The 20,336-nt window shown below is 47.8% G+C and overlaps 1 protein-coding gene across 2 annotated transcripts in view; it reads left to right on the top strand.

Annotated features, from left to right (window-relative positions):
• The window catches only part of LOC144101060 (sodium/calcium exchanger 3-like), a 67,997-nt gene that overhangs the window by 17,534 nt on the left and 30,127 nt on the right, over positions 1–20,336 (top strand). The window contains exon 1 of one of the 2 annotated variants that reach the window (XM_077634070.1): positions 10,960–11,034. The exons of the other annotated variant lie outside the window; for it this stretch is intronic. The gene's annotated coding sequence lies outside the window, so the exon portion shown is untranslated. Of the gene's footprint in view, positions 1–10,959; positions 11,035–20,336 lie in introns of those variants that run through there. 2 annotated transcript variants of the gene reach the window in all.

Raw genomic sequence — 20,336 nt, 5'->3', positions numbered from 1 at the left:
TTCGCCCTCTTCCTCAGCTGCTGGCGTTTTCTAATTCGATTTCTGCGTTCTCAAGTTCAGGTTTTTATGTGTCCAAAACGACCACCATCGAAACAGTCAAAGTGCGGAACTGTATGCCCAGCTACAACTTAGCTGTTAGTTTGTAGCTATCAGAAGAGGCTAGCTACAAACTGAGCTGACTCGAAGTTCGAAATGAGCGTCTAAAACCACACACTGCATTTCGCGACACCCAAACGGCAGCCGCCGATACTGCCTACTCATGGCGAAGGCTGTGGACATATAAAAAAAAGTTTGAGGTAGCGGCGCATCACCTATGGGCTTCTGAAAGCCTAAATGGCTTTGCAGGTAGCTGATGCCATTAACGGAATGAGGTGTCAGATATATGGCCGAGGACCTTTAGCTAGGCAGGACGTGGGACTGAGCAGTTTGTTTTAGAGCCCACAAGTGGCGGGACAGTTTGTAAGCTACTTATTGTTGATGCGTGCGACCCTCACATGGACTGAGCAAGTTAGGAGCAGGCCGTGCTCAAATAACCCGCATGATTGGACGTGTCACCCGACATCGCCAAAGCATGCGAGGAGAGTACACGATGCGATTAGTCCAAGGGTTAGTCTTCAGTAGAATAACGTACGGACTTCCTTTTCAAAAAACCGTGCCATCGCTTTAGAGGCAACAGCAACAACGCAAAGAGAGAGCAGCAGATTGGATCCATCATAAGAGGGGCATATAAAACGGCGCTTAATCTTCCGCCAGCACCTCAACAGAAAAACTTCACGCTCTTGGCATTTTCAACACGTGTTCCCCCTTACAAAAATTTCTTTAGACAGTCTATAGACTGTCCATAGACTTCTGTCTATAAAGTTTATAAAACCTTAGAGAGCAGTCTACAAGCAATACAAATCCTATAGACAGTCTATAGACTATCTGTAGATTTATGGCCATACACTTCCAGTAGACTTGTCAATAGACATTCTATAGACTATGAATAGACAAAAAGAAATATCTATAGGAAGGCAGTACAGTCTATATGAAGTCTATAGACTGTCTATAGACCATTTTTTAAGGGCCGAACTCCAGGAAGCAGTCCTCACATCACAAACACTGCGACTCCAACAAACACAAGCCGGCCACGCCCTTCGTAGGCGTGCAGGCATGACGGCGGACTTAAAAGAACGTCTTGCTGGGCAAGTTGGTACATCTTTGGATTACAGGCGCGAAAACAGACAGACCACAAGGTAGATAAACGGGACGGAGCGCCACTCACAACTGATTTATTCAAAGGCACGACAAACATATATATACCAGCTGACACGCAAGGAATACCATCATGTTCCAATCTGATATGACAGCGAACGCGTGAAAAAATCGTTCTCTGCCCTATACAACGATATGGACGTGTCGCTGACACACATGCTTCTTTTCTTAGCAATAAAGAATGCTTCGATTAATTCCCTGGCTTTTGTGTCTTTACTTCTTGATAAAATTCGCACACCAGAAAAACATGGCTCACAAGAGCGTGACGGGCAAGACCTTATATGCTTAGGCAAATTTGGCCCTTCCTTATTTTGCTCCATATTTCTTTCATGTTCCCTGATTCGCTCATTAACGCAGCGTCCAGTTTGCCCTATATAGGAGCGGCCGCACGAGAGGGGGATTTCATAGACCACACCTTCGGTGCACTTCATGAACGATCGCCCATGTTTGGTGCCACACCCTCTCTCATCATTTCGTTCTCTTTCAATGCGAGAACAAAGGCTTCCGAGCTTTTTTGGGGCTGAAAAGACAAGCGGCACACCATGCCTGCTCGCAACCTTTTTCAAATTGTGGGATAACTTGTGCACATAGGGCACCACCACAGGTCGCACCACCTCTTCTCGAGGGACATCTTGGCCAGCTCTCACAGCCTTTCTTTTTATTTTCTGTAGTAGGCTTTCACGCGTTCGCTGTCATATCAGATTGGAACATGATGGTATTCCTTGCGTGTCAGCTGGTATATATATGTTTGTCGTGCCTTTGAATAAATCAGTTGTGAGTGGCGCTCCGTCCCGTTTATCTACCTTGTGGTCTGTCTGTTTTCGCGCCTGTAATCCAAAAATGACGGCGGACATACGAGCCCTAGATTCTCAATCCACCATAGAGAAACTACATAGAAATAAAATCAAAGTAGCTCCGATACCGAAGCATATGGTCAAAGATCACACCGGCAGGCGCAAAGCAAGAATTTCCTACCTACGCAAGCGACTGGCCATCTTAGCCGGCGCGGTGTATGTGGGCGCAGCGGCATACCCGGAACGCAATAAATACGCGGTTGTAGCGATAAATTCCGAATTGTCCCTGGTGTTCGTTGTCTCCGTCATAGCCGACTTTCCAGTGGCGGCGGAAAGGGGAACTTGCGCTGAAGTTTGCGGTGCCGATTGCAGCGCCATAACACACTGCATAGCGAGAAGAGCAAGCAGTTTTGGGTAGTACTCTCAGTACTTTTCCGCGCCACCTTGAGGCGCTTATTGGCGTGAGCCTCCGCGCTCTGTCGAGGGCGCACGTGCCGTGCGTCAGCTATCTGGGCTACGCCGAGAGAAGCTAGGCAATGAATGCTGTCAGCCAAACGCGGGTATCTAATCGAGCAGAATGTGTTCCCGCGTTTGCAGCGGCCCTGCAAGCGGCTGACAAAAGCAGTTTTGAGTCACCGAATGGAACAATTTCAGTTCCACCTTGGCAGCGCAGGTTCCCCATACGGTACAGCGACGCGCAAAGGCGCAGCGCTCATGTAATCGCGGATTCACAGCAAGCCTGCCGAAACTTCCTGCGAGGACGTATCCCAAGACAAGTCGCCCTCAATAAACCCCACCAGATTACGTGGACCCCTGGTCACGAGGGACTACAGGGCGCATGCTTTGGCTCGAGCAGCAATCAACCGAGCGTGGCCATCCAGCGCACTCCAATTCATCCCTATTCCCACCGCGTACAACGAACGCTTAGAGTTCCAGCGTCTCTGGTGCCGCAAATACCCTCCTCCTCACACAAAATTAGACACCCAGGACGCTATCTCCTGGCGTCAGATCCAAACGAGCACATTCCCTCATATTCACAAGCTTCACCTCATGGTCACACATAATTGCGCTTTTGAAATGACTTGGGACAACAGAGGGACGACACAAACACCGGTGCGCTAACTGTCAACTGAAGAACCCGACCGCGGCGGCTGCGTTTCGATGGAGGCGAAACGCTAAGGCGGCCGTGTCCTATGCGATGTCAGTGCACGCTAAAAATCCCTGGATGGTGGAAATCATTCCAGAGCCCTCCACTATGGCACCTCTTTCTTCCTTTCTTCTTTCACTCCCTCCTTTATCCCTTCCCTTACGGCGCGGTTCAGGTGTCCGCCGATATATGAGACAGATACTGCGCCATTTCCTTTCCCCCCAAACCGATTTTCATTTATTGCGGTGTGCACACACATATAAGCTTTACATGTCAATACAGAAATCCCGGAAATCGCAGTTAAAGCAGCAACTTTGCTATCATATCAACAAGCGTCAATAAAATACTTTGTCCTAGCAGATCACTTTTCCTTTGTTATTACTTTTCCTAGAATTGCTTTTCTTGTTTGGAAAGCAAAACGGAAGGGTCACTTACACAAGCCCCTTCTTTTCCCGACTTCAAGCTGTAAGCTTCCGACCTTTGGATTTCAGCAGAACTGCATAGTCTGTTGGAAGTGAAGTTTGCAGCTATCGCACCTGGCGCAATGTGCCGCCAGATTTCCAGATGAGTTAATTTGGCGACAGTTGCGGTTATGCTCTTTAAGTCTTTCATATAGACATTTGCCCGTCTGGACCACATATGCTCGGCCGCACGATAGTGGCGTCTTGTAAACCACTCCTTTACAGCACTCGACGAACCTGTCTGCATGCCTGACGCCACAAGACTCATTTTCTCTGTAGGACTGGCTTCTTCATTTACCTTCGCGCACATTTCTTTTAGTTTTCTTGGTGCGGAAAAAAAAAACGACTTGCACCTCATGCCTTTCAGCAACTTTTCAAGTTGTGGGAAAGTACAAGAATGTAGGGTGGGAGCACAGGCCTTTTGTTTTCTTTCTTTTCGCCTTGCTCCGTTCCTTTCACAACTCTTTTAAGCACTTTTTCCGCTACTGATACAAGCAGTGGTTTCGTGTAACCGGCTTTTTCCAGTCTTGCTGCCTGGTTGTTCAGACTACTTCGCATCTTGTGGCTGCAGGACTTTTTTATGGCCTGCTCGAAACAAGACATTGCCTATGTTTCGCTTGATCAGCTTTGAGTGGGCCGAGTCATATGGCAGTAGGCCTCTTTCGCTGCGTGTTGCGTACTCCAAGCACAAGTGGGTTTTCAGAGATAAAGCCAGATCAAGGAGCTGCAGGTTGCCGTTTGTGGGAACTTTATGAGTGAACATCAGCCCTGAGTGGGCTAACTTGAATTGTTCCAAAGTTTTTTTCTACAAGGTTGGGTGTGGCAGGAGTGTTGTCAGCGCAGACTAAAGAGTCATCGATGTAGCGAAAGCATTTTGTGACACCAAGCGGAGCCAAGGCTTCTTCAAGTTTCTTGTCCCCTCTATCAGGGAAGAGGTCACAGATAACGGGGGTTATAGTGGATCTAACACATATCCCGTCATTTTGAGAGAATACCTCTCCTTTCAGCTCTGCACACAATGGCCTGAGATATGTCTTCAAAAGGGCGAGGAAATCTTTAGTCCTGATGCCACACTCGTTCATAAACTTAACAGAATCGAATCTTTTCTATACACATTTCAACACATTTTAGCCCTTGGTACCGGGGAACACTGCAGAATAGGTCCGTGACGTCAATGGAGAAGCATGTCACACTAGGCTCTTTCTTCAGGTATTCGATGACCTCATTCGAATTTCCTTCAGGTAATCACTTTCTATTCAGGTATTCAACAGTCTAGAAAGGCGACAACAGTTCACAATTGGCAGCGAGAGCCTGGAAGTTGTGACGGAATACGTCTACTTAGGGCAGGTAGCGACAGCTGATCCGGATCATGAGAGGGAGATAACTAGAAGGATAAGAATGGGGTGGAGCGCATATGGCAAGTTCTCGCAGATCATGAGTGGCAGTTTACCAATTTCCCTCAAGAGAAAAGTGTACAACAGCTTTATCTTACCGGTACTCACCTACGGGGCAGAAACGTGGAGGCTAACGAAAAGTGTTCCGCTTAAGTTAAGGACAGCGCAGCGAGCCATGAAAAGGAAAATGATAGGTGTAACGTTAAGAGACCGGAAGCGGGCAGAGTGGGTGAGGGAACTAACACGGGTTAATGACATCCTAGTCGAAATCAAGAGAAAGAAATGGGCTTGGGCAGGTCATGTAATGCGAAGGCAAGATAACCGCTGGTCCTTAAGGGTAACGGAGTGGATCCCAAGAGAGGGAAAGCGTAGCAGGGGGCTGCAGAAGGTTAGGTGGGCGGATGAGGTTAAGAAGTTTGCAGGCAAAGGGTGGATGCAGCTTGCAAAGGACAGAGTTAATTGGAGAGACACGGGGGAGGCCTTTTCCCTGCAGTGGGTGTAGTAAGGCTGATGATGATGATTCACTTTGACCATAATATCAGCAAAGATTAGATAAGAATAATTTCGTGAGGTGCCGTTGGAATGTGACCGGGCTGACGGCACTCGTTTCGGGCATCGCTCACGTACGTAGCTCACGTTACTTCGACAGCGAGCCCCTTTCGCGCGTTTAACGACCGCCATGTGCGACCAGCGTAGCGGGACATCCTCGGTTCCGCTTGACCTTTGCGCGCCCTCCCTTTCCAGCATCGGGTACCGCGAAACGCTGTCTGTACGAAATAGGCATGCGTGATGTGCATGCGCCAACTTCACGTGCGTGACCTCTCTGCGCGTTGTTTTACACGCCGGACGGAACACTGCGTGGTTATTCAGCGGATTTTTTGCTGTCTTCAGTATACGCGTTCTAAAACAGTCCGTCGAACTGCATGTATATACAAAAAGTATGGTGGGGCAGCCTAAAAAGAATGTAAACAACTAAGCCCCTGCCTGTGTCACTACGTACAACAGCAGGCCTATCTAGTACCCAGCGTCTCCCAGTCGGGTATTCTGTGGGTCGAGGCTCTGTTTTAGTGCACGTGGTGACAACATTCTGTAGCACTGCATTAGAAGCTGCGGGCGTGAGCCTCCGGCTCGTAGAACGGGTGTTTCACCTAAGTCTACACGATTTTTAAAAACAGGCTTTCGGAGTTAGAAGAGACCCGCCGCGGTGGCTCAGTGGTTAGGGCGCTCGACTACTGATCCGGAGTTCCCGGGTTCGAACCCGACCGCGGCGGCTGCGTTTTTATGGAGGAAAAACGCTAAGGCGCCTGTGTGCTGTGCGATGTCAGTGCACGTTAAAGATCCCCAGGTGGTCGAAATTATTCCGGAGCCCTCCACTACGGCACTTCTTCTTCCTTTCTTCTTTCACTCCCTCCTTTATCCCTTCCCTTACGGCGCGGTTCAGGTGTCCAACGATATATGAGACAGATACTGCGTCATTTCCTTTCCCCCAAAACCAATTATTATTATTATTATTATTATTATTATTATTATTATTATTATTGAGTTAGAAGAGCGCTTTTTTCGGCATAGCATTGACAGCGATGTAGTGTATTCGAATCTAACTTAGCAGGCTGGTTAACTGTTGTTGAATAGTTCACTTTCTAACTCTTACTATTAGGCTCTTTAATTATAGAAAGGCGTGTAGTCCGCCGGGAGTAATATCAATATCAGTTTTTAGAATTTCGAAAACCCGGTTTCCCTCGGCGCTGTGGCCCTACAAATTTTGGCTATTTCGACCAGTTACGCTCACTGGATGGGTCGCTTTGCCTGCAAGCTTCTCGAAAGCGCATGCATTTTGGCGTGATGTAGACAGAATTTCTTGAGCCACAGCGCCGAGGGTAACCGCGTTTTCTAAAAACTGATATGGACATTACTTACGGTTGACTACACGCCCCTCAATAAATAAGGAAGGTAACAGTACCAGTCTAAAAGTTAACTATTCAATATTACTTAACCAGCCTGCTAGTTGACACGTCTTAGCTGTATATGCTGTCTAATATACTACAACGCTGACAATGCTATGCCGCAAAAAGCTCTCTTCTAACTGAAAAAGCCTATTTTTAAATATTGTGTACAGGCTCAGGTGGGACACGCTGTATAGTGTACGCCTCTGAGGAGCGCGCAACGAGGGCTCACACAAGAGTTATTGCGGGTGCACTGAGGTGGGCTTTGAGAAATTGCCAGCGATGCAGTGGGATGGGATCGGAAATGTAGATTACTAGTTATGATAGTTATATCTTTGTTCTCGTAGCAATGGGCTGAGAGAGAAAGGAAGAAAGTCCTAATTATGTTAGTCATGTATACGTGTTGGTCCGCGCTGGCATGGGCTCAGGAAGAGAGGGCTAGTTATGCTTTTGGACTCCTGTGGATTCCTGTTATGTGCCAGCTATGTTTGTTATAGGTATGTTGCTGCGCGCTGGGATGGGCTTGAGGAGAGAAACTACTCTAGTCGGATACAACTCGAGAAAGCAGCGGCGCACGCACCTCAAAGGAGGCCCTCCAGCCGATGGCGTTGACAGATTATCTCATGAGGCCATGGTTATAGTTCCCTTGCAGCTGCCTGTGTGGCATAGCAGGTACTGGCCCTAGAAGTGGCGGCGATATAAAACTCCCGATTGGTCGAAACTGCGTGACGTCATCAAAGACGAGAAAACACGAAATGTTAACCTGTCATAGTAACCACTATAGTATACTTATAGCTGCACAAGAAGATTGAATTGGAATATCACTGGAATAGAATTGCTGTATAAATATAATGGAATTGGAATATAATTGGAAGAGAATCATACGAAAGAAACTGCGTGAACTGGGGGCAGCCGATGACTGCAGTACAAACTGTTTACGGGGGTTTAACGTCTCAAAGAGACTCAGGCTATGAGGGACGCCGTAGTGAAGGGCTCCGGAAATTTCGACCGCCTGGGGATCTTTGACGTGCACTGACGTCGTGCAGCACACGGGCCTCTAGAATTTTGCCTCCATCGAAATTCGACCGCCGCGGCCGGGATCGAACCCGCGTCCATCGGGTCAGCAGCCGAGCGCTAAAAACCACTGAGCCACCGCGGCGGCTTGTGTGCTGTTGCATCGCGTATAATCTTGTAGAAAGAGTCCCCGAACTCCTTTGTTTTTTTTATTTGTTACTGCTTTGAACAGCGATGACATAGACGTCCCTTATAAAAAGTCTATAGACAGTCTATAGACTTCTTATAGACTCTGTTGCCTTTCTATAGTTATATATTTTTGTCTGTTATAGTCTATAGACAAAATTCTACTAAAAGCGTATGGCCATAAATCTATACATCGCCTATAGACTGTCTATAAGATTTGTACGCCCATATACTGTTCTCTAGGGTTTGTCTATAAAGAGTCTTTAGACTTTATATGCAAAAGTCTATGGACATTCTATAGACTGTCTAAAGAAATTTTTTGTAAAGGCTAAGTGGGTATTTCTTCCTTGCTTGGAATACCCTAAGCACTGGGAGAATTCCCAATGCCTGAACCACTGAAGGCTCAGTGCCGCACAACCACTGAGCCTTCATTGGTTCTGCACTGCCGTGAAGTGCACACCTAATTTTCGAGCGGGCCTCAAAAGCATGCGAACGGCAGTGGCACTTCTACTTATTTCATTCAACACCAAATCTGAGTGAAAAATTGCAGGCGCATTGCTTATCGATAAGCGGCGCCCAGTGCTGCCGATTATCGCGTGTTTTTCGACCAACGGCGGAGTAAGTACGTTCGTAGACGACCCCTGTGATTGTCTCTGCTGGGGTCATTGCGATTTCTACGTCCGTGAATCTCTTCCTGTTGGTTGCGAGCGGAAAAGAATCGGGGCACATTCCGCCCAACTGAAGTCTGCCACCGCCTACCGGCTATCGGCATGGAGTGCACGCACAATCTTGACGAACACGCATCGACTCCATGGTTGAATGGACATCTTTCTCGCAGAAGCGCGCGTACCATTACTACCAGCTCAGCTGCGTATCGCATTCATATATGCTGCAGCTTCGCCGTTGAGCCATGGGGAACCTGCGCTGCCAAGGTGGCACTGCAGTGGTTCCATTCGGTGGCTCAAAACTGCTTTTGTCAGCCGCTTGGGCCGCTGCAAACGCGAGAACACATTCTGCGCGATTAGATACCCGCGTTTGGCTGACAGCATTCATTGCCTCGCTTCTCTCGGCGTTGCCCAGATAGCTGACGCACGGCACGTGCGCATTCGACAGAGCTCGGAGGCTCACGCCAATAAGCGCCGTAAGGTGGCGCGGTAAAGTACTAAGAGTACTACCCAAAACTGCTTGCTCTTCTCGCTAGGCAGTGTGTAATGGCGCTGCAATCGGCATCGCAAACTTCAGCGCAGGTCTCCCATAGAGAAGGAGCACTGGAATAGAAGGCGCTGAAATCTGCCCTTGTTTGTCTCGGTGCCTCACGTATGGGGAATTTGCGCTGAAGTTTGCGGTGCCGATTGCAGCGCCATAACACACTGCCTAGCGAGAAGAGCAAGCAGCTTTGGGTAGTACTATTAGTACTTTTCCGCGCCACCTTCAGGCGCTTATTGGCGTGAGCCTCCGCGCTCTGTCGAAGGCGCACGTTCCGTGCGTCAGCTACCTGGGCTACGCCGAGAGAAGCGAGGCAATGAATGCTGTCAGCCAAACGCGGGTATCTAATCGCGCAGAATGTGTTCTCGCGTTTGCAGCGGCCCTGCAAGCGGCTGACAAAAGCAGTTTTGAGTAACTGAATGGAACAATTGCAGTGCCACCTTGGCAGCGCAGGTTCCCCATACCGCTTGCACGATGACCCGCAACAAAAGATAACCTGCACCTGGTGGCGGCGCCGCAAAGATAACTGGATTCGAAAAAAAAAGTCAGTTGTAGACGACTTCAAGTACCACCGCGGTTGATAAATCAAGTTTTTTTTTAGTACTTCCCGGTAGATTACAACAGTGAAACCCGCGGATGCTTGCATTGTTAATAATAATAATAATAATAATAATAATAATAATAATAATAATAATAATTGGTTTTTTTGGGGAAAGGAAATGGCGCAGTATCTGTCTCATATATCTTTGGACACCTGAACCGCGCCGTAAGGGAAGGGATAAAGGAGGGAGTGAAAGAGGAAAGGAAGAATAGGTGCCGTAGTGGAGGGCTCCGGAATAATTTCGACCACCTGGGGATCTTTAACGTGCACTGACATCGCACAGCACACGGGCGCCTTCGCGTTTTTCCCCCATAAAAACGCAGCCGCCGCGGTCGGGTTCGAACCCTGCATTGTTTAGAAAAGTGCATTTTTCGCCATTTTTTTGTGATTTGAAAGCTGTATCCCCTTTTAAGGTGTGACATGGCTAATAAAATATATGGGGCCCCCGCGGTGGCTCAGTGGTTATGGCGCTCGGCTGCTGACCCGAAAGGCGCGGGTTCGATCCCGGTGACGGTGGTTGAATTTCTATAGGGGCGGAATTCTAGAGGCCCGTGTACTGTGCGATGTCGGAGCACGTTAAAGAACCCCAGGGGGTCGAAACTATCCAGAGCGCTTCACTACAGCGTCCCTCATAGCCTCAGCTGCTTTGGGACGTTCCAATTTGCAATTTCAAAACTTTTGTCACCAGAATGTTGGACATGTTCGCAAAAAAGCGCTGCCTGGGCGTGGCCGTATGTTGCTCACCGGTTTGCAACAGTCCAGAGGGCAGGTGTTTCCACAGTGTGCACAATGGAAAGGTCCGTACAAGGAACACGTTCAAATCAGCGTCTGAGTAGCGTGATCGTGAAAAGTAGGGTCACCATAGTGTCACCCTGGCGATAGTGTCACCCTGGCGATAGCGTCGCGACTGCGCAGTGAAAAACAAACCGATAAAAGCGGCTCAGCGAAGATGAGGGCTGCAGTCGCGCTTGAGGTATACGCAGCACACAGGTTGTCGGTCACCAGCCGAAATCGGGAATCACTCGCCTCCAACGGTGCGTATGTGTCCGCTTAATTATTTTTGCGTGTGTATGCCAATGAGGAGAGCGCAGAGTGTAATTACAAGTGGGCAAAAGGCCCAGTTTATCTTTGGCATTGTTTTCTGCAAACTTTGTGGGCGTGTATACACTTATAAAAATTTATTTAGACACTCCATAGACTGTCCACAGACTTCTGTCTAAAAAATTCTGTAGACTCTCGATAGACAAACCCTAGGGAACAGTCTACAGGCAATACAAATCCTATAGACAGCCTAAAGACATTCTATAGATTTATGGCCATACACTTTTACTAGACTTTTGTTTATAGACAGTCTATAGACTATGAATAGACAAAAATATCTATAGGAAAGCAATAGTTCATAAGAAGTCTATAGACTGTCTACAGAGCACTTTTATAAGGGTAGCATAGTTTCCTCTGTAATAACGCCGACAAAAAGAATCCGCTTAAGTTTTAAGTGAAAAACGCTGGCTCAACTAATTGGATTAGAGACTGAGATGGTGCTAAGAAGTCTGCATGGGACGTAATAACTTCCAGTTAGGTGTCCTGCTTGGTAAAATTATTCCCCGCTATGTTGAGAAATCAGTAGAAGCATTCGGTCAAAGAGACTTAAGAAGCCTGGTGTAGAACGCTAATCGCCGTTCTGGAAGCAGGCGTTCAGAGTCTTGGTAACTTCCTCGTATCCAGAACTTGGAACATTAATCCTATTTAATGTTCGAAAACGCAGTTTCGCCGCTACGGAATGGCGTACAAATCTTCGTATAACACTGAAGAAAAAAAAAAGCATAGCGTAGTGGACGTAGGCATTTAAAAAAATGCAAATAGTTTTTTTAGACATGATATTACCAATAGATTGCTGAAGAATTCAGCTCTCGCCAGAACCTATATTCACTGGCGTTTTGCCTGCCTGTAGGCCTTAACCAAGATTGCACGGATGAAGGCCTTGACAACTGGCTTTGTAACTGCACTTGCTGACTACATAGAAAGACTTTTATCTCGCAGAAAGTATAAAACGAATTTTTGGTAGACTAAACTTCACGGAGTTCGCGCGAAAACCAGTGTCTTTAAGCTTGAATGCTGACGTGCAGTCATACATGGCAGCAGAAACAGCATGAAGGCTCGGGTTCGATCCCTGTCGCGGCGGTCGAATTTCAATGGAGGCGAAATGCCAGAACCCCATGTGGTCGGAATTATCCGGAGCCTTCCACTACGGCGCCCCTCATAGCCGCTCTGCTATGTTAAACCACATAAAACCATAGAGCCAAACCAAACAGCAACGAAGCTAATCAACCGATAGAAAAACGGAATCACCGTTGAGTCATTTTAGCGTCCCCGCCCTTCAGCAATTAAGTCATCGCAATCTCGGCGAACCTTTAAACGCAGCCGCCGCGTTCGGGTTCGAACCCGGGAACTCCGGATCACTAGTCGATCGCCCTAACCACTGAGCCACCGCGGCGGGGTACAAAAAAAAATGCGAAGTCGGTTTTTGAAAATTTGCTTTTGAGGAGAGGAAATGGCGCAGTGCCTGTCTCTCATCTCGGTGGACACTTGAACCGCGAATTTTATGGCTTTTTTCCGCTGCATTTAATAATAATAATTGTTTTTTTGGGGGGGGGAAAGGAAATGGCGCAGTATCTGTCTCATATATCGTTGGACACCTGAACCGCGCCGTAAGGGAAGAGTAAAGGAGGGAGTGAAAGAAGAAAGGAAGAGAGAATTACTTTCGGATATTATACGCCAGGAGCAAAACTTGCTAGAAAACAGAAAAGAAAAACTGTGCTTCTCGCATACATTTATGGAGTAGTCAATAAATGAACGCTCCGACTCTGTTCCCATTTATATTGCTCACGACTGTGCGAGCACGAGCGCTTCCAGAGAAACCACGCCACTTATCAAATGCGAAAAAAAAACTACAAAGAAAACGAAGTCATAGATTGATACCGACCGGCTACGTGCCAACCTGGCCGTCGTGATCGCGTCTCAACATCGTAAAAGGATTGAGCCGCGCGAGCAGTCATCGCCCGTCACTCACGCACATCGCGAAACGGATTGCGCGGGGACAAACAACAGTTCCGCTTGCAGGCCTCGTGAGCAAAGACGAGATAAGATGCGTCAGCGCTGCCGGCGCAGTGACTTCCTTGTCTTTGGGGCAGGGTTTGTGATACGCGAGGTTCAACGTGCCGGAGCTAGGCGTGGTCTTTGAGGGTCTCCTGACTGATTTAGAACACATGGGGGTTCTTAACACGTTCTCTGCGGCGATGATTTTCGGGGCCCGATTCTCCGATCGTCTTTCCCCACCGGTGCCACCTTTCGATTTTTTTTTGTGATGCTGCGTGACCCACCGGTGAGCCTTCAGCGAAGTGAACTTATTGGAACCGTGAAGAAATGGTATTAACGACCTGGCATATGTCTGTTTCTCGCAGCCTGCTTGAAAAATATGTGCTGTCCCACGGCTTCATAGCGCCAGTCAGAATTCGTGCCGCCCAGTGGGTATGCACTATGTGACACAGTAGTGAAATGCATTTAAAGAAATTTTAAAATATTCAAAATGTCTGCCTGTCCAATAGCTATTGCGCTGCTCTGTGCTCACAAGCGGCTCAAAAACCACTGGCACGCGGAAAAAATACAAAATAAGTAGAAAATTAAACTGTGGGTTTCTAGCTTGAAGGCTAATGAGGCAACATGCGCAAGAACGGCACGGAGGCACTTGAAGATGGCGTTCGGGTCAGTCTTATATACCGGGTATTCGTTTTTGGAAGGACCAAGACTTAAAGAAATAGGGTTTTTAAGGTAAACAGAATTAGCTTTTTGCAGCTCAGTAATACCAGTGTTGGCGGACAATGTCAGAAAACGGGCGAATCGTGCTAACCAGTAAAGTAATTTGAACTAAATTCTAATAGTTCACGTTTTTAACATATTCACTATTGCCGATATGCACCTGTTTGCAATTAGAGATTTGTAGCGGGCCATTAGTAATAGCCATATCATTTTAAAATTTTCGAAAACGCGATTACCCTCGCCGCTTTGACTCAACTCATTTTGGCTACATCGCGCCAAAATACATGCGCTTTCGAAAAGCATGCAGGCAAAGCAAACCCTCAAGTGCACGTAACTAGTCGAAGTAGCCAAATTTTGTCGAGCCACAGCGCCGAGGGCAATCGAGGTTAGCTGAACGCATTAAGTCCGGAAGGCACCAGTGATGGGTCCCTGCAGCGTCCAGCCAGCACAAGACGCTGCGTCGCGAATCGAAGGACACGTTGCTGCCAGCCCAATGGGCACTGAAACTCTCTTGTACGTCATAAGGACATTTCGGATGTCCCGTAGACTTCTTTTGCTTACTCAAAGGTGCTGTATTCTGAATGGTTCAAGCGCTGGGCAGATCCACAGCAGGTGTTCAACGTCGACTTCGACTTCACAGGAAAGGCACATGATACACCTGAGCTGGTGACATGTTTGTTCTTCAATGGGCATGGCCTTTTGTATAGAAGAAGGTCAAAGACAGGGCAACATCACCCCTTATTAAATTGCGTTTTAGGGTCTTTTCTGCCTTCTTTTGTTATCCTAGTTATTTTCTTTTTCATTATTTTTCACTGACGTCGCGCTCTCTTCAGTGCCGGGTCGTCACCGTGCAGCATATCGCGGGTAACGCACCCTGGAATAGACGCGCACATACCTGGACAGACAGGGCCCCCAGCTATAGTGCTCCAAAAGGCACGCATGGCGGTGATCTCGGGACAGATTGAGGCCAGCGTTCTCCAAAGCGGGGCTTTTGCAGCCAACCTGACAAAGAAAACAGAATCAAGGTCACGGAGAGAACGGCGGCTAACGCGGCGTTGCGTGTTCCACGGCATCGCTTCAGAAGAAAAAAAGTCAGCAAAGAAGACTCTAACGTAGCGAAAAAAAAAAAAGTCAACGCGGCAACGAGGATGTCCTGGTGTTGCATGCAAAGGCAAGGGAGCCCGGGAAGTAGTAATAAAATAGCCTGGAAGTCAAGAGCCAGCGTTGCGTGTCGTCTGCTGTTGCAGGTTCCGTTGCAGATGAAAATCCGGGCCCCCAAGCGGCGCCTGTGGGTAAAAGCCAAAAGCCGAATCCAAAGCCAAAGCCGGCACTCAGGCAGCATAGCCAGCAAGCCGGCAGGATGGCCCGCACGAATAATACATGCCGTCGAAATAAGGGCGCAAACATCCACGTTTGCGTGTCGGGCTGTTGTTTTTTTTTTCTTCTGCGGTTGGCTGGCGTAGTGTACACCGTTACCCGTGAAAAGGGCGTAATACACCGTACGAGGGTAGAGTACGGCACGCTTAAGTGTGTAAAAGGGGGGGGGGGGGGGAAATACACCCTGTCAAACAGAGGGGGGAAAAACCATCTGCTACAACAGCGCTCGCCGCGCTCTCTGGCGTGTCGTCTGCCTGCCGAACCCCGTTGCAGACGAGAAACACCGAGGAGGGAAGGCGGGAACCGGCTGTGCACACTGCACGCTCACGCACAAACACACTCTCGAAATCAGGGCGCACGCATTCTTGCGCCGGCGTTTGTCTGGTGCGCTTCGTTTTATTTGCTGGTCACCGACGGGGGTGGGGGGTCGTTCACGTAACCTTGTTATTGTTATTGGTTCTTTTTCGCTCTTCGCCGCGGACTGGCCTACAAAAGGGAACCGGTCTGTTTCTTCTGTACGCCACTATAGGCGAGCGAGAGTCTCGCCTCAAGTAATAGCCCGAAGAAAACACTGACGTCGAACACAGAGCGAGTCCCTTTTTTTTTTTTTTGTCGGAGGACAAACCTTTCACGGCCGCTGCGTAGCGAGCCATAAGTGGAACGCGTGCGGCTAACAAAGCCTTTGGCTGCGTGACTCACCGGTACATGACCGCGGGCGCCGGAGAGACAGACCTGCATGTATGTACGACGCGATCTCGCACTATACGACTACCTGGCGTAAACACGCTAATTGCGCGTCTCGCCGCGGCGGGGCGCTTGATTACGATATAGCGGCTCCTTCCTGTCTGGCCGCTTATTACCTTGAGTGACTCTATTCTTGGCCGATCTCTTCGTTTCATTTTAGTCACGAAGGAGAAGATCGTCTTATGCGAGGAACCTCTTTGTTCAGGTAGGGAATGGTATGGTTTATGGGGTTTAACGTCCCAAAGCGACTCAGGCTATGAGAGACGCCGTAGTGAAGGGCTCCGGAAATTTCGACCGGTATCGAATGGGGGAGGGGGGGGGTTAACGTCCCGATGCCGCACGCAGGCTATTAAAGACGACGTAGTCGATGGCTCTAGACTAATATCGACCTCCTGGGACCGAGACAGCACAGCGCTGGCGTTTTTAAGTTACGCCTTCATCGAAATGCAGCCGCCGTGGCCGCGTCTGGTACTCGATCCTACGACCTTACGGGCTCGGAAGCCAAGCGCCATAAGCCCTTAACTGTCGCAGCGGATTCTGCATCAAGGGTTTCGGGGTCTTTCCTTAAAGAAAACATGTAAACATGTAAAGGTGAAATGTGAGGCTGCAAGCGAATTAAGTCAGGATCACGAAACACAAGTGTCGGTGGTTCAGATTAATCTCACTATACGGGCTGCTCGCAGAGAGACATCTGTGTAATTTCTGAAAATAGGTTTTTACTGATAAAATGACTTCTCCTTCGCAGTTATTTTACCTCAAAAAGCCCATATTTGAAAGTTACTTAAAATCTTATCTGATGAATAAGTTCGCCAGCCTGGCTACGCCCACTGCAGGGCAAAGACCTCCCATCTATATATCTCCCAAAATAACCCTGTCCTGTACTCTTGCTAGGTACACCTTATATATTTTCTAAAGTGCGGAATGTCTCGTTCTAGAAGTGTGCAAATTCAGGTTAAATAAGCGCTTAGTTTGGTTTGATCGGCGACCATACAAACGACTGAACTAGCCCAAAACGAAAGTCTCCGCTCATTACAGTCATCCTCAATTTTTTAGTTTATGCTCTTCAGGTCATCGGACCTAGATGTTGTCTCATCTCTCTTACTGAAACGGTCTATAGACAGTTTATAGACTTCTCATAGACTCTATTGCCTTCCTAAAGATATTTATTTTTTCTATTCAAAGTCTATACACTGTTTCTAGACAAAAGTCTGCTAAAAGGATATGACCATAAATCTATGGACTGTCTATAGAATTTGTATTGCATATGGACTGTTGTCTAGTGTTTGTCTATAGAGAGTCTATAGACTTTATAGACAGAAGTCTACAGACAGTCTGTAGACTGTCTAAATAAATTGTTGTAAGGGCTGCCCGCCTTTCATTTACCTTTGTCGTCGTCCACCTTGCGGAGGCCATCGGCATTATCGCGATGCGGGGGCATAGTGAAGGATTATTGGACCGGCAGAGAATGGGGATGTCCCAGGTAGAATAATAGGCTGCCCCCGCATGACCCACTATCAGAACTCCGCGCTCCCCGTGCTGCGGGATAGGCGGAAGTCCGTGGGATTGTTCTGAAACTTTCTACGCCCGAATCGCGCGTCTGTCATTCGTTCGGAGTGCAGCACAATACCCGCGTTGGCGTATTCTGTTTTGCATGTACTACGTGGGATCACAATAGGACGGTGCATCGTGTTATCGAGTTGGGGCGGCGGAGGTCATTTCCTGTCATGGCCAGAATCGCAACACTCTTCGACATAATATGCGAACAATACGCACCCAACAATTCTGCATGAAATCACTTTTGATCGGGAAACGGTCTATGAAAACACTTTTTTCATATGATGTAAAATTTCAACATAAGTCAATGTATCCGCAGGTCACCCGACGGCAGTCTTGCATTTTTTTCTCTCCATTAACGTGTTTGCTATCGTCAAAAGCGTTCCCATTTGGTTTTCTACGGCAGTCTTAACTGCTCGATGCCATCGAGGGAAAGTTTAAAATAAAGGTTTTGCTACATATCAAAAGAATGGTCTATTGGTCGGTTTTGGGGGAAAGGAAATGGCGCAGTATCTGTCTCATATATCGTTGGACACCTGAACCGCGCCGTAAGGGAAGGGATAAAGGAGGGAGTGAAAGAAGAAAGGGAGAGAGAGAGAGAGGTGCCGTAGTGGAGGGCTCCGGAATAATTTCGACCACCTGGGGATCTTTAACTTGCACTGACATCGCACAGCACACGGGTGCCTTAGCGTTTTGCCCCATAAAAACGCAGCCGCCGCGGTCGGGTTCGAACCCTTCAAAATTTCTGTAACAGTACCGTACAATTTTTCAGTTTTCAAAATTTTTATCCGAGGATTTTGACATGATGCATGCGAAAGAGAAAGCTGATACTGAACCAAGAACGAATCTTATTTTATTTATTCTTGAATGAATGAATAGCCTTAGTTTCGGACAGAAATACTGAAATGACATCAGGCGAAAAACAGCAAGCAACTAACTTGAAAGTGCGTGAGCCTAAGTTGCACAGGTGGGTAAACTGGGCTAAGTCATTTAGCCAAGGAATATATAAAAAAAAACACTGAAACGAGGAAACCGTTTTATAAAAGTTCAGCGCTTCGTACAAAATGTGAATGTGGTGCTTGCACATTTGTAAACGTGGAAACTTGCAGAATAAAGCTACACAAGGTTTTTTTTTTGAAAAACTAAGCTGAGCAATACGGGAAGACTAATAACTAAATAAAAGAAATAATCTCTTGTTGCCAACTGTAGCTTAAACTCCTTACGGCGTAGAGATTACTGGTTAACTGACAGCTGCGTTATATCGGTTTAAAATTCTGCATCGAATTTGCTAAAAAGAATGTGGCGATCATACTTGTAAAAAGAAACGCAGAAACTTGCTCTGCCTTCGCACCAGCCATTGTGGATGCGCGTGGACTGGACTCGCATGCATTATACACAGCTCCAGGCAGCCCCACACGGGAACCCACATTGTATTTCTTTACCCCGAACGTGACGTCATCGCCAGGAAAGCGTTGGTCGAGGTAGGACGCGCATGCGTCGTGTCGCAAGAAGGCGATGTGAACATTCGAGCCTCCGCTTCGACTAACGCCTACTCCCGGGCGCCCTAGCGAGAGTGAGTTGGCGCTGGACGCAATAGGAGACGAGAATGCACGTGGGCTGTGACACATACAGACGGTGCGACGCCGAACGTGTCGATACTTTCCAGGATGTAGCGTCGTCACGGGTATATTTTACTCGTTCCCGAGCCTCTGCTCTTGTTGGCAAGCGGTCAAGATGAGTATAGGAGGTGCGGGACGCATGCTAGCTGCGTGTTCGTGGCGAGATTAGCCATTACGTACGGCTGCCCTGGCGGCGAAAGCGACGATGGGAACCTTCGTGGGTGCACGTAATCGCGCTTTTTAGATTCGCGAATAAAGGGGATGTTCTTCGTTTGTTGTTTTTGTTAAGTGCGCTGTACTGTATGTAGGAGCCCTTCATAGTTTACCGCGTAGTACTTGTAGTATTAGTGCTGGTCATAGTACAAATTTCAGTATGGCAAGAGAAGCAAGCGTCAGTCCACTGGACAGCATTTCGATAAGAGGCGAATCAAGGCAGGTCTTCGTTAGAACGTCAATAGACTGACGTTTCCTTCCTTGTCACCGCGGCGGAAGCGTTCCGATGGAGGCTCGTTAAAGATTCCCAGGTGGTCGAAATTATTCCGGAGCCCTCCACTACGGCACCTCTTTCTTCCTTTCTTCTTTCACTCTACCCTTTATTCCTTCCCTTACGGCGCGGTTCAGGTGTCCAACGATGTATGAGACGGATACTGCACCATTTCCTTTCCCCAAAAACCAATTTTTATTATTATTATTATTATTAAATTATTCCGGAGCCCTCCACTATACGGCACCTCTTTCTTCTCTTAGGCCCTCCTTTATCCCTTGCCTTACGGCGCGGTTCAGGTGTCCGCCGAGGTGTGGGACAGCCACTGCTCCATTTCCACCCCACCCAAAAAAAAAACAAAACAATTTCGAAAGAACTTAGACAAGGAGGGAAACGTCAGTCTGTTGACATTTTAACATGAAGACCTGCCTTAATTCGCCTCTTATCAAAACACTGTTCAGTGGACGGACACTTGCCTCTCTTACGATACTGAAATTTGTGCTATTACCAGCACTAATACCACAAGTACTACGCGGTAAGCTATGCAGGGCTCCTACGTTCGTTCAAGAACCATATTCCGCGTTACCACTTATGTTAGTATAGTATGGCAACAGCAGCACAGGCAGTGGTAGTGCTAATCGTAGCAATATGTTTTTCCTAACAAAGAACTGCATGGTGTCAGCACTCTGTGCCCATCTTCCGGCAAATGAGAGCGATTGGAATGACATAGTTGTCACCTGCT

The sequence above is a fragment of the Amblyomma americanum genome, chromosome 8 (assembly GCF_052857255.1).
Source record: "Amblyomma americanum isolate KBUSLIRL-KWMA chromosome 8, ASM5285725v1, whole genome shotgun sequence".
In the NCBI taxonomy this organism is placed as follows: Eukaryota; Metazoa; Arthropoda; class Arachnida; order Ixodida; family Ixodidae; genus Amblyomma; species Amblyomma americanum.
Note: the sequence above shows the minus strand (reverse complement) of the source record. Positions and strands in the feature narration are given on the sequence as shown.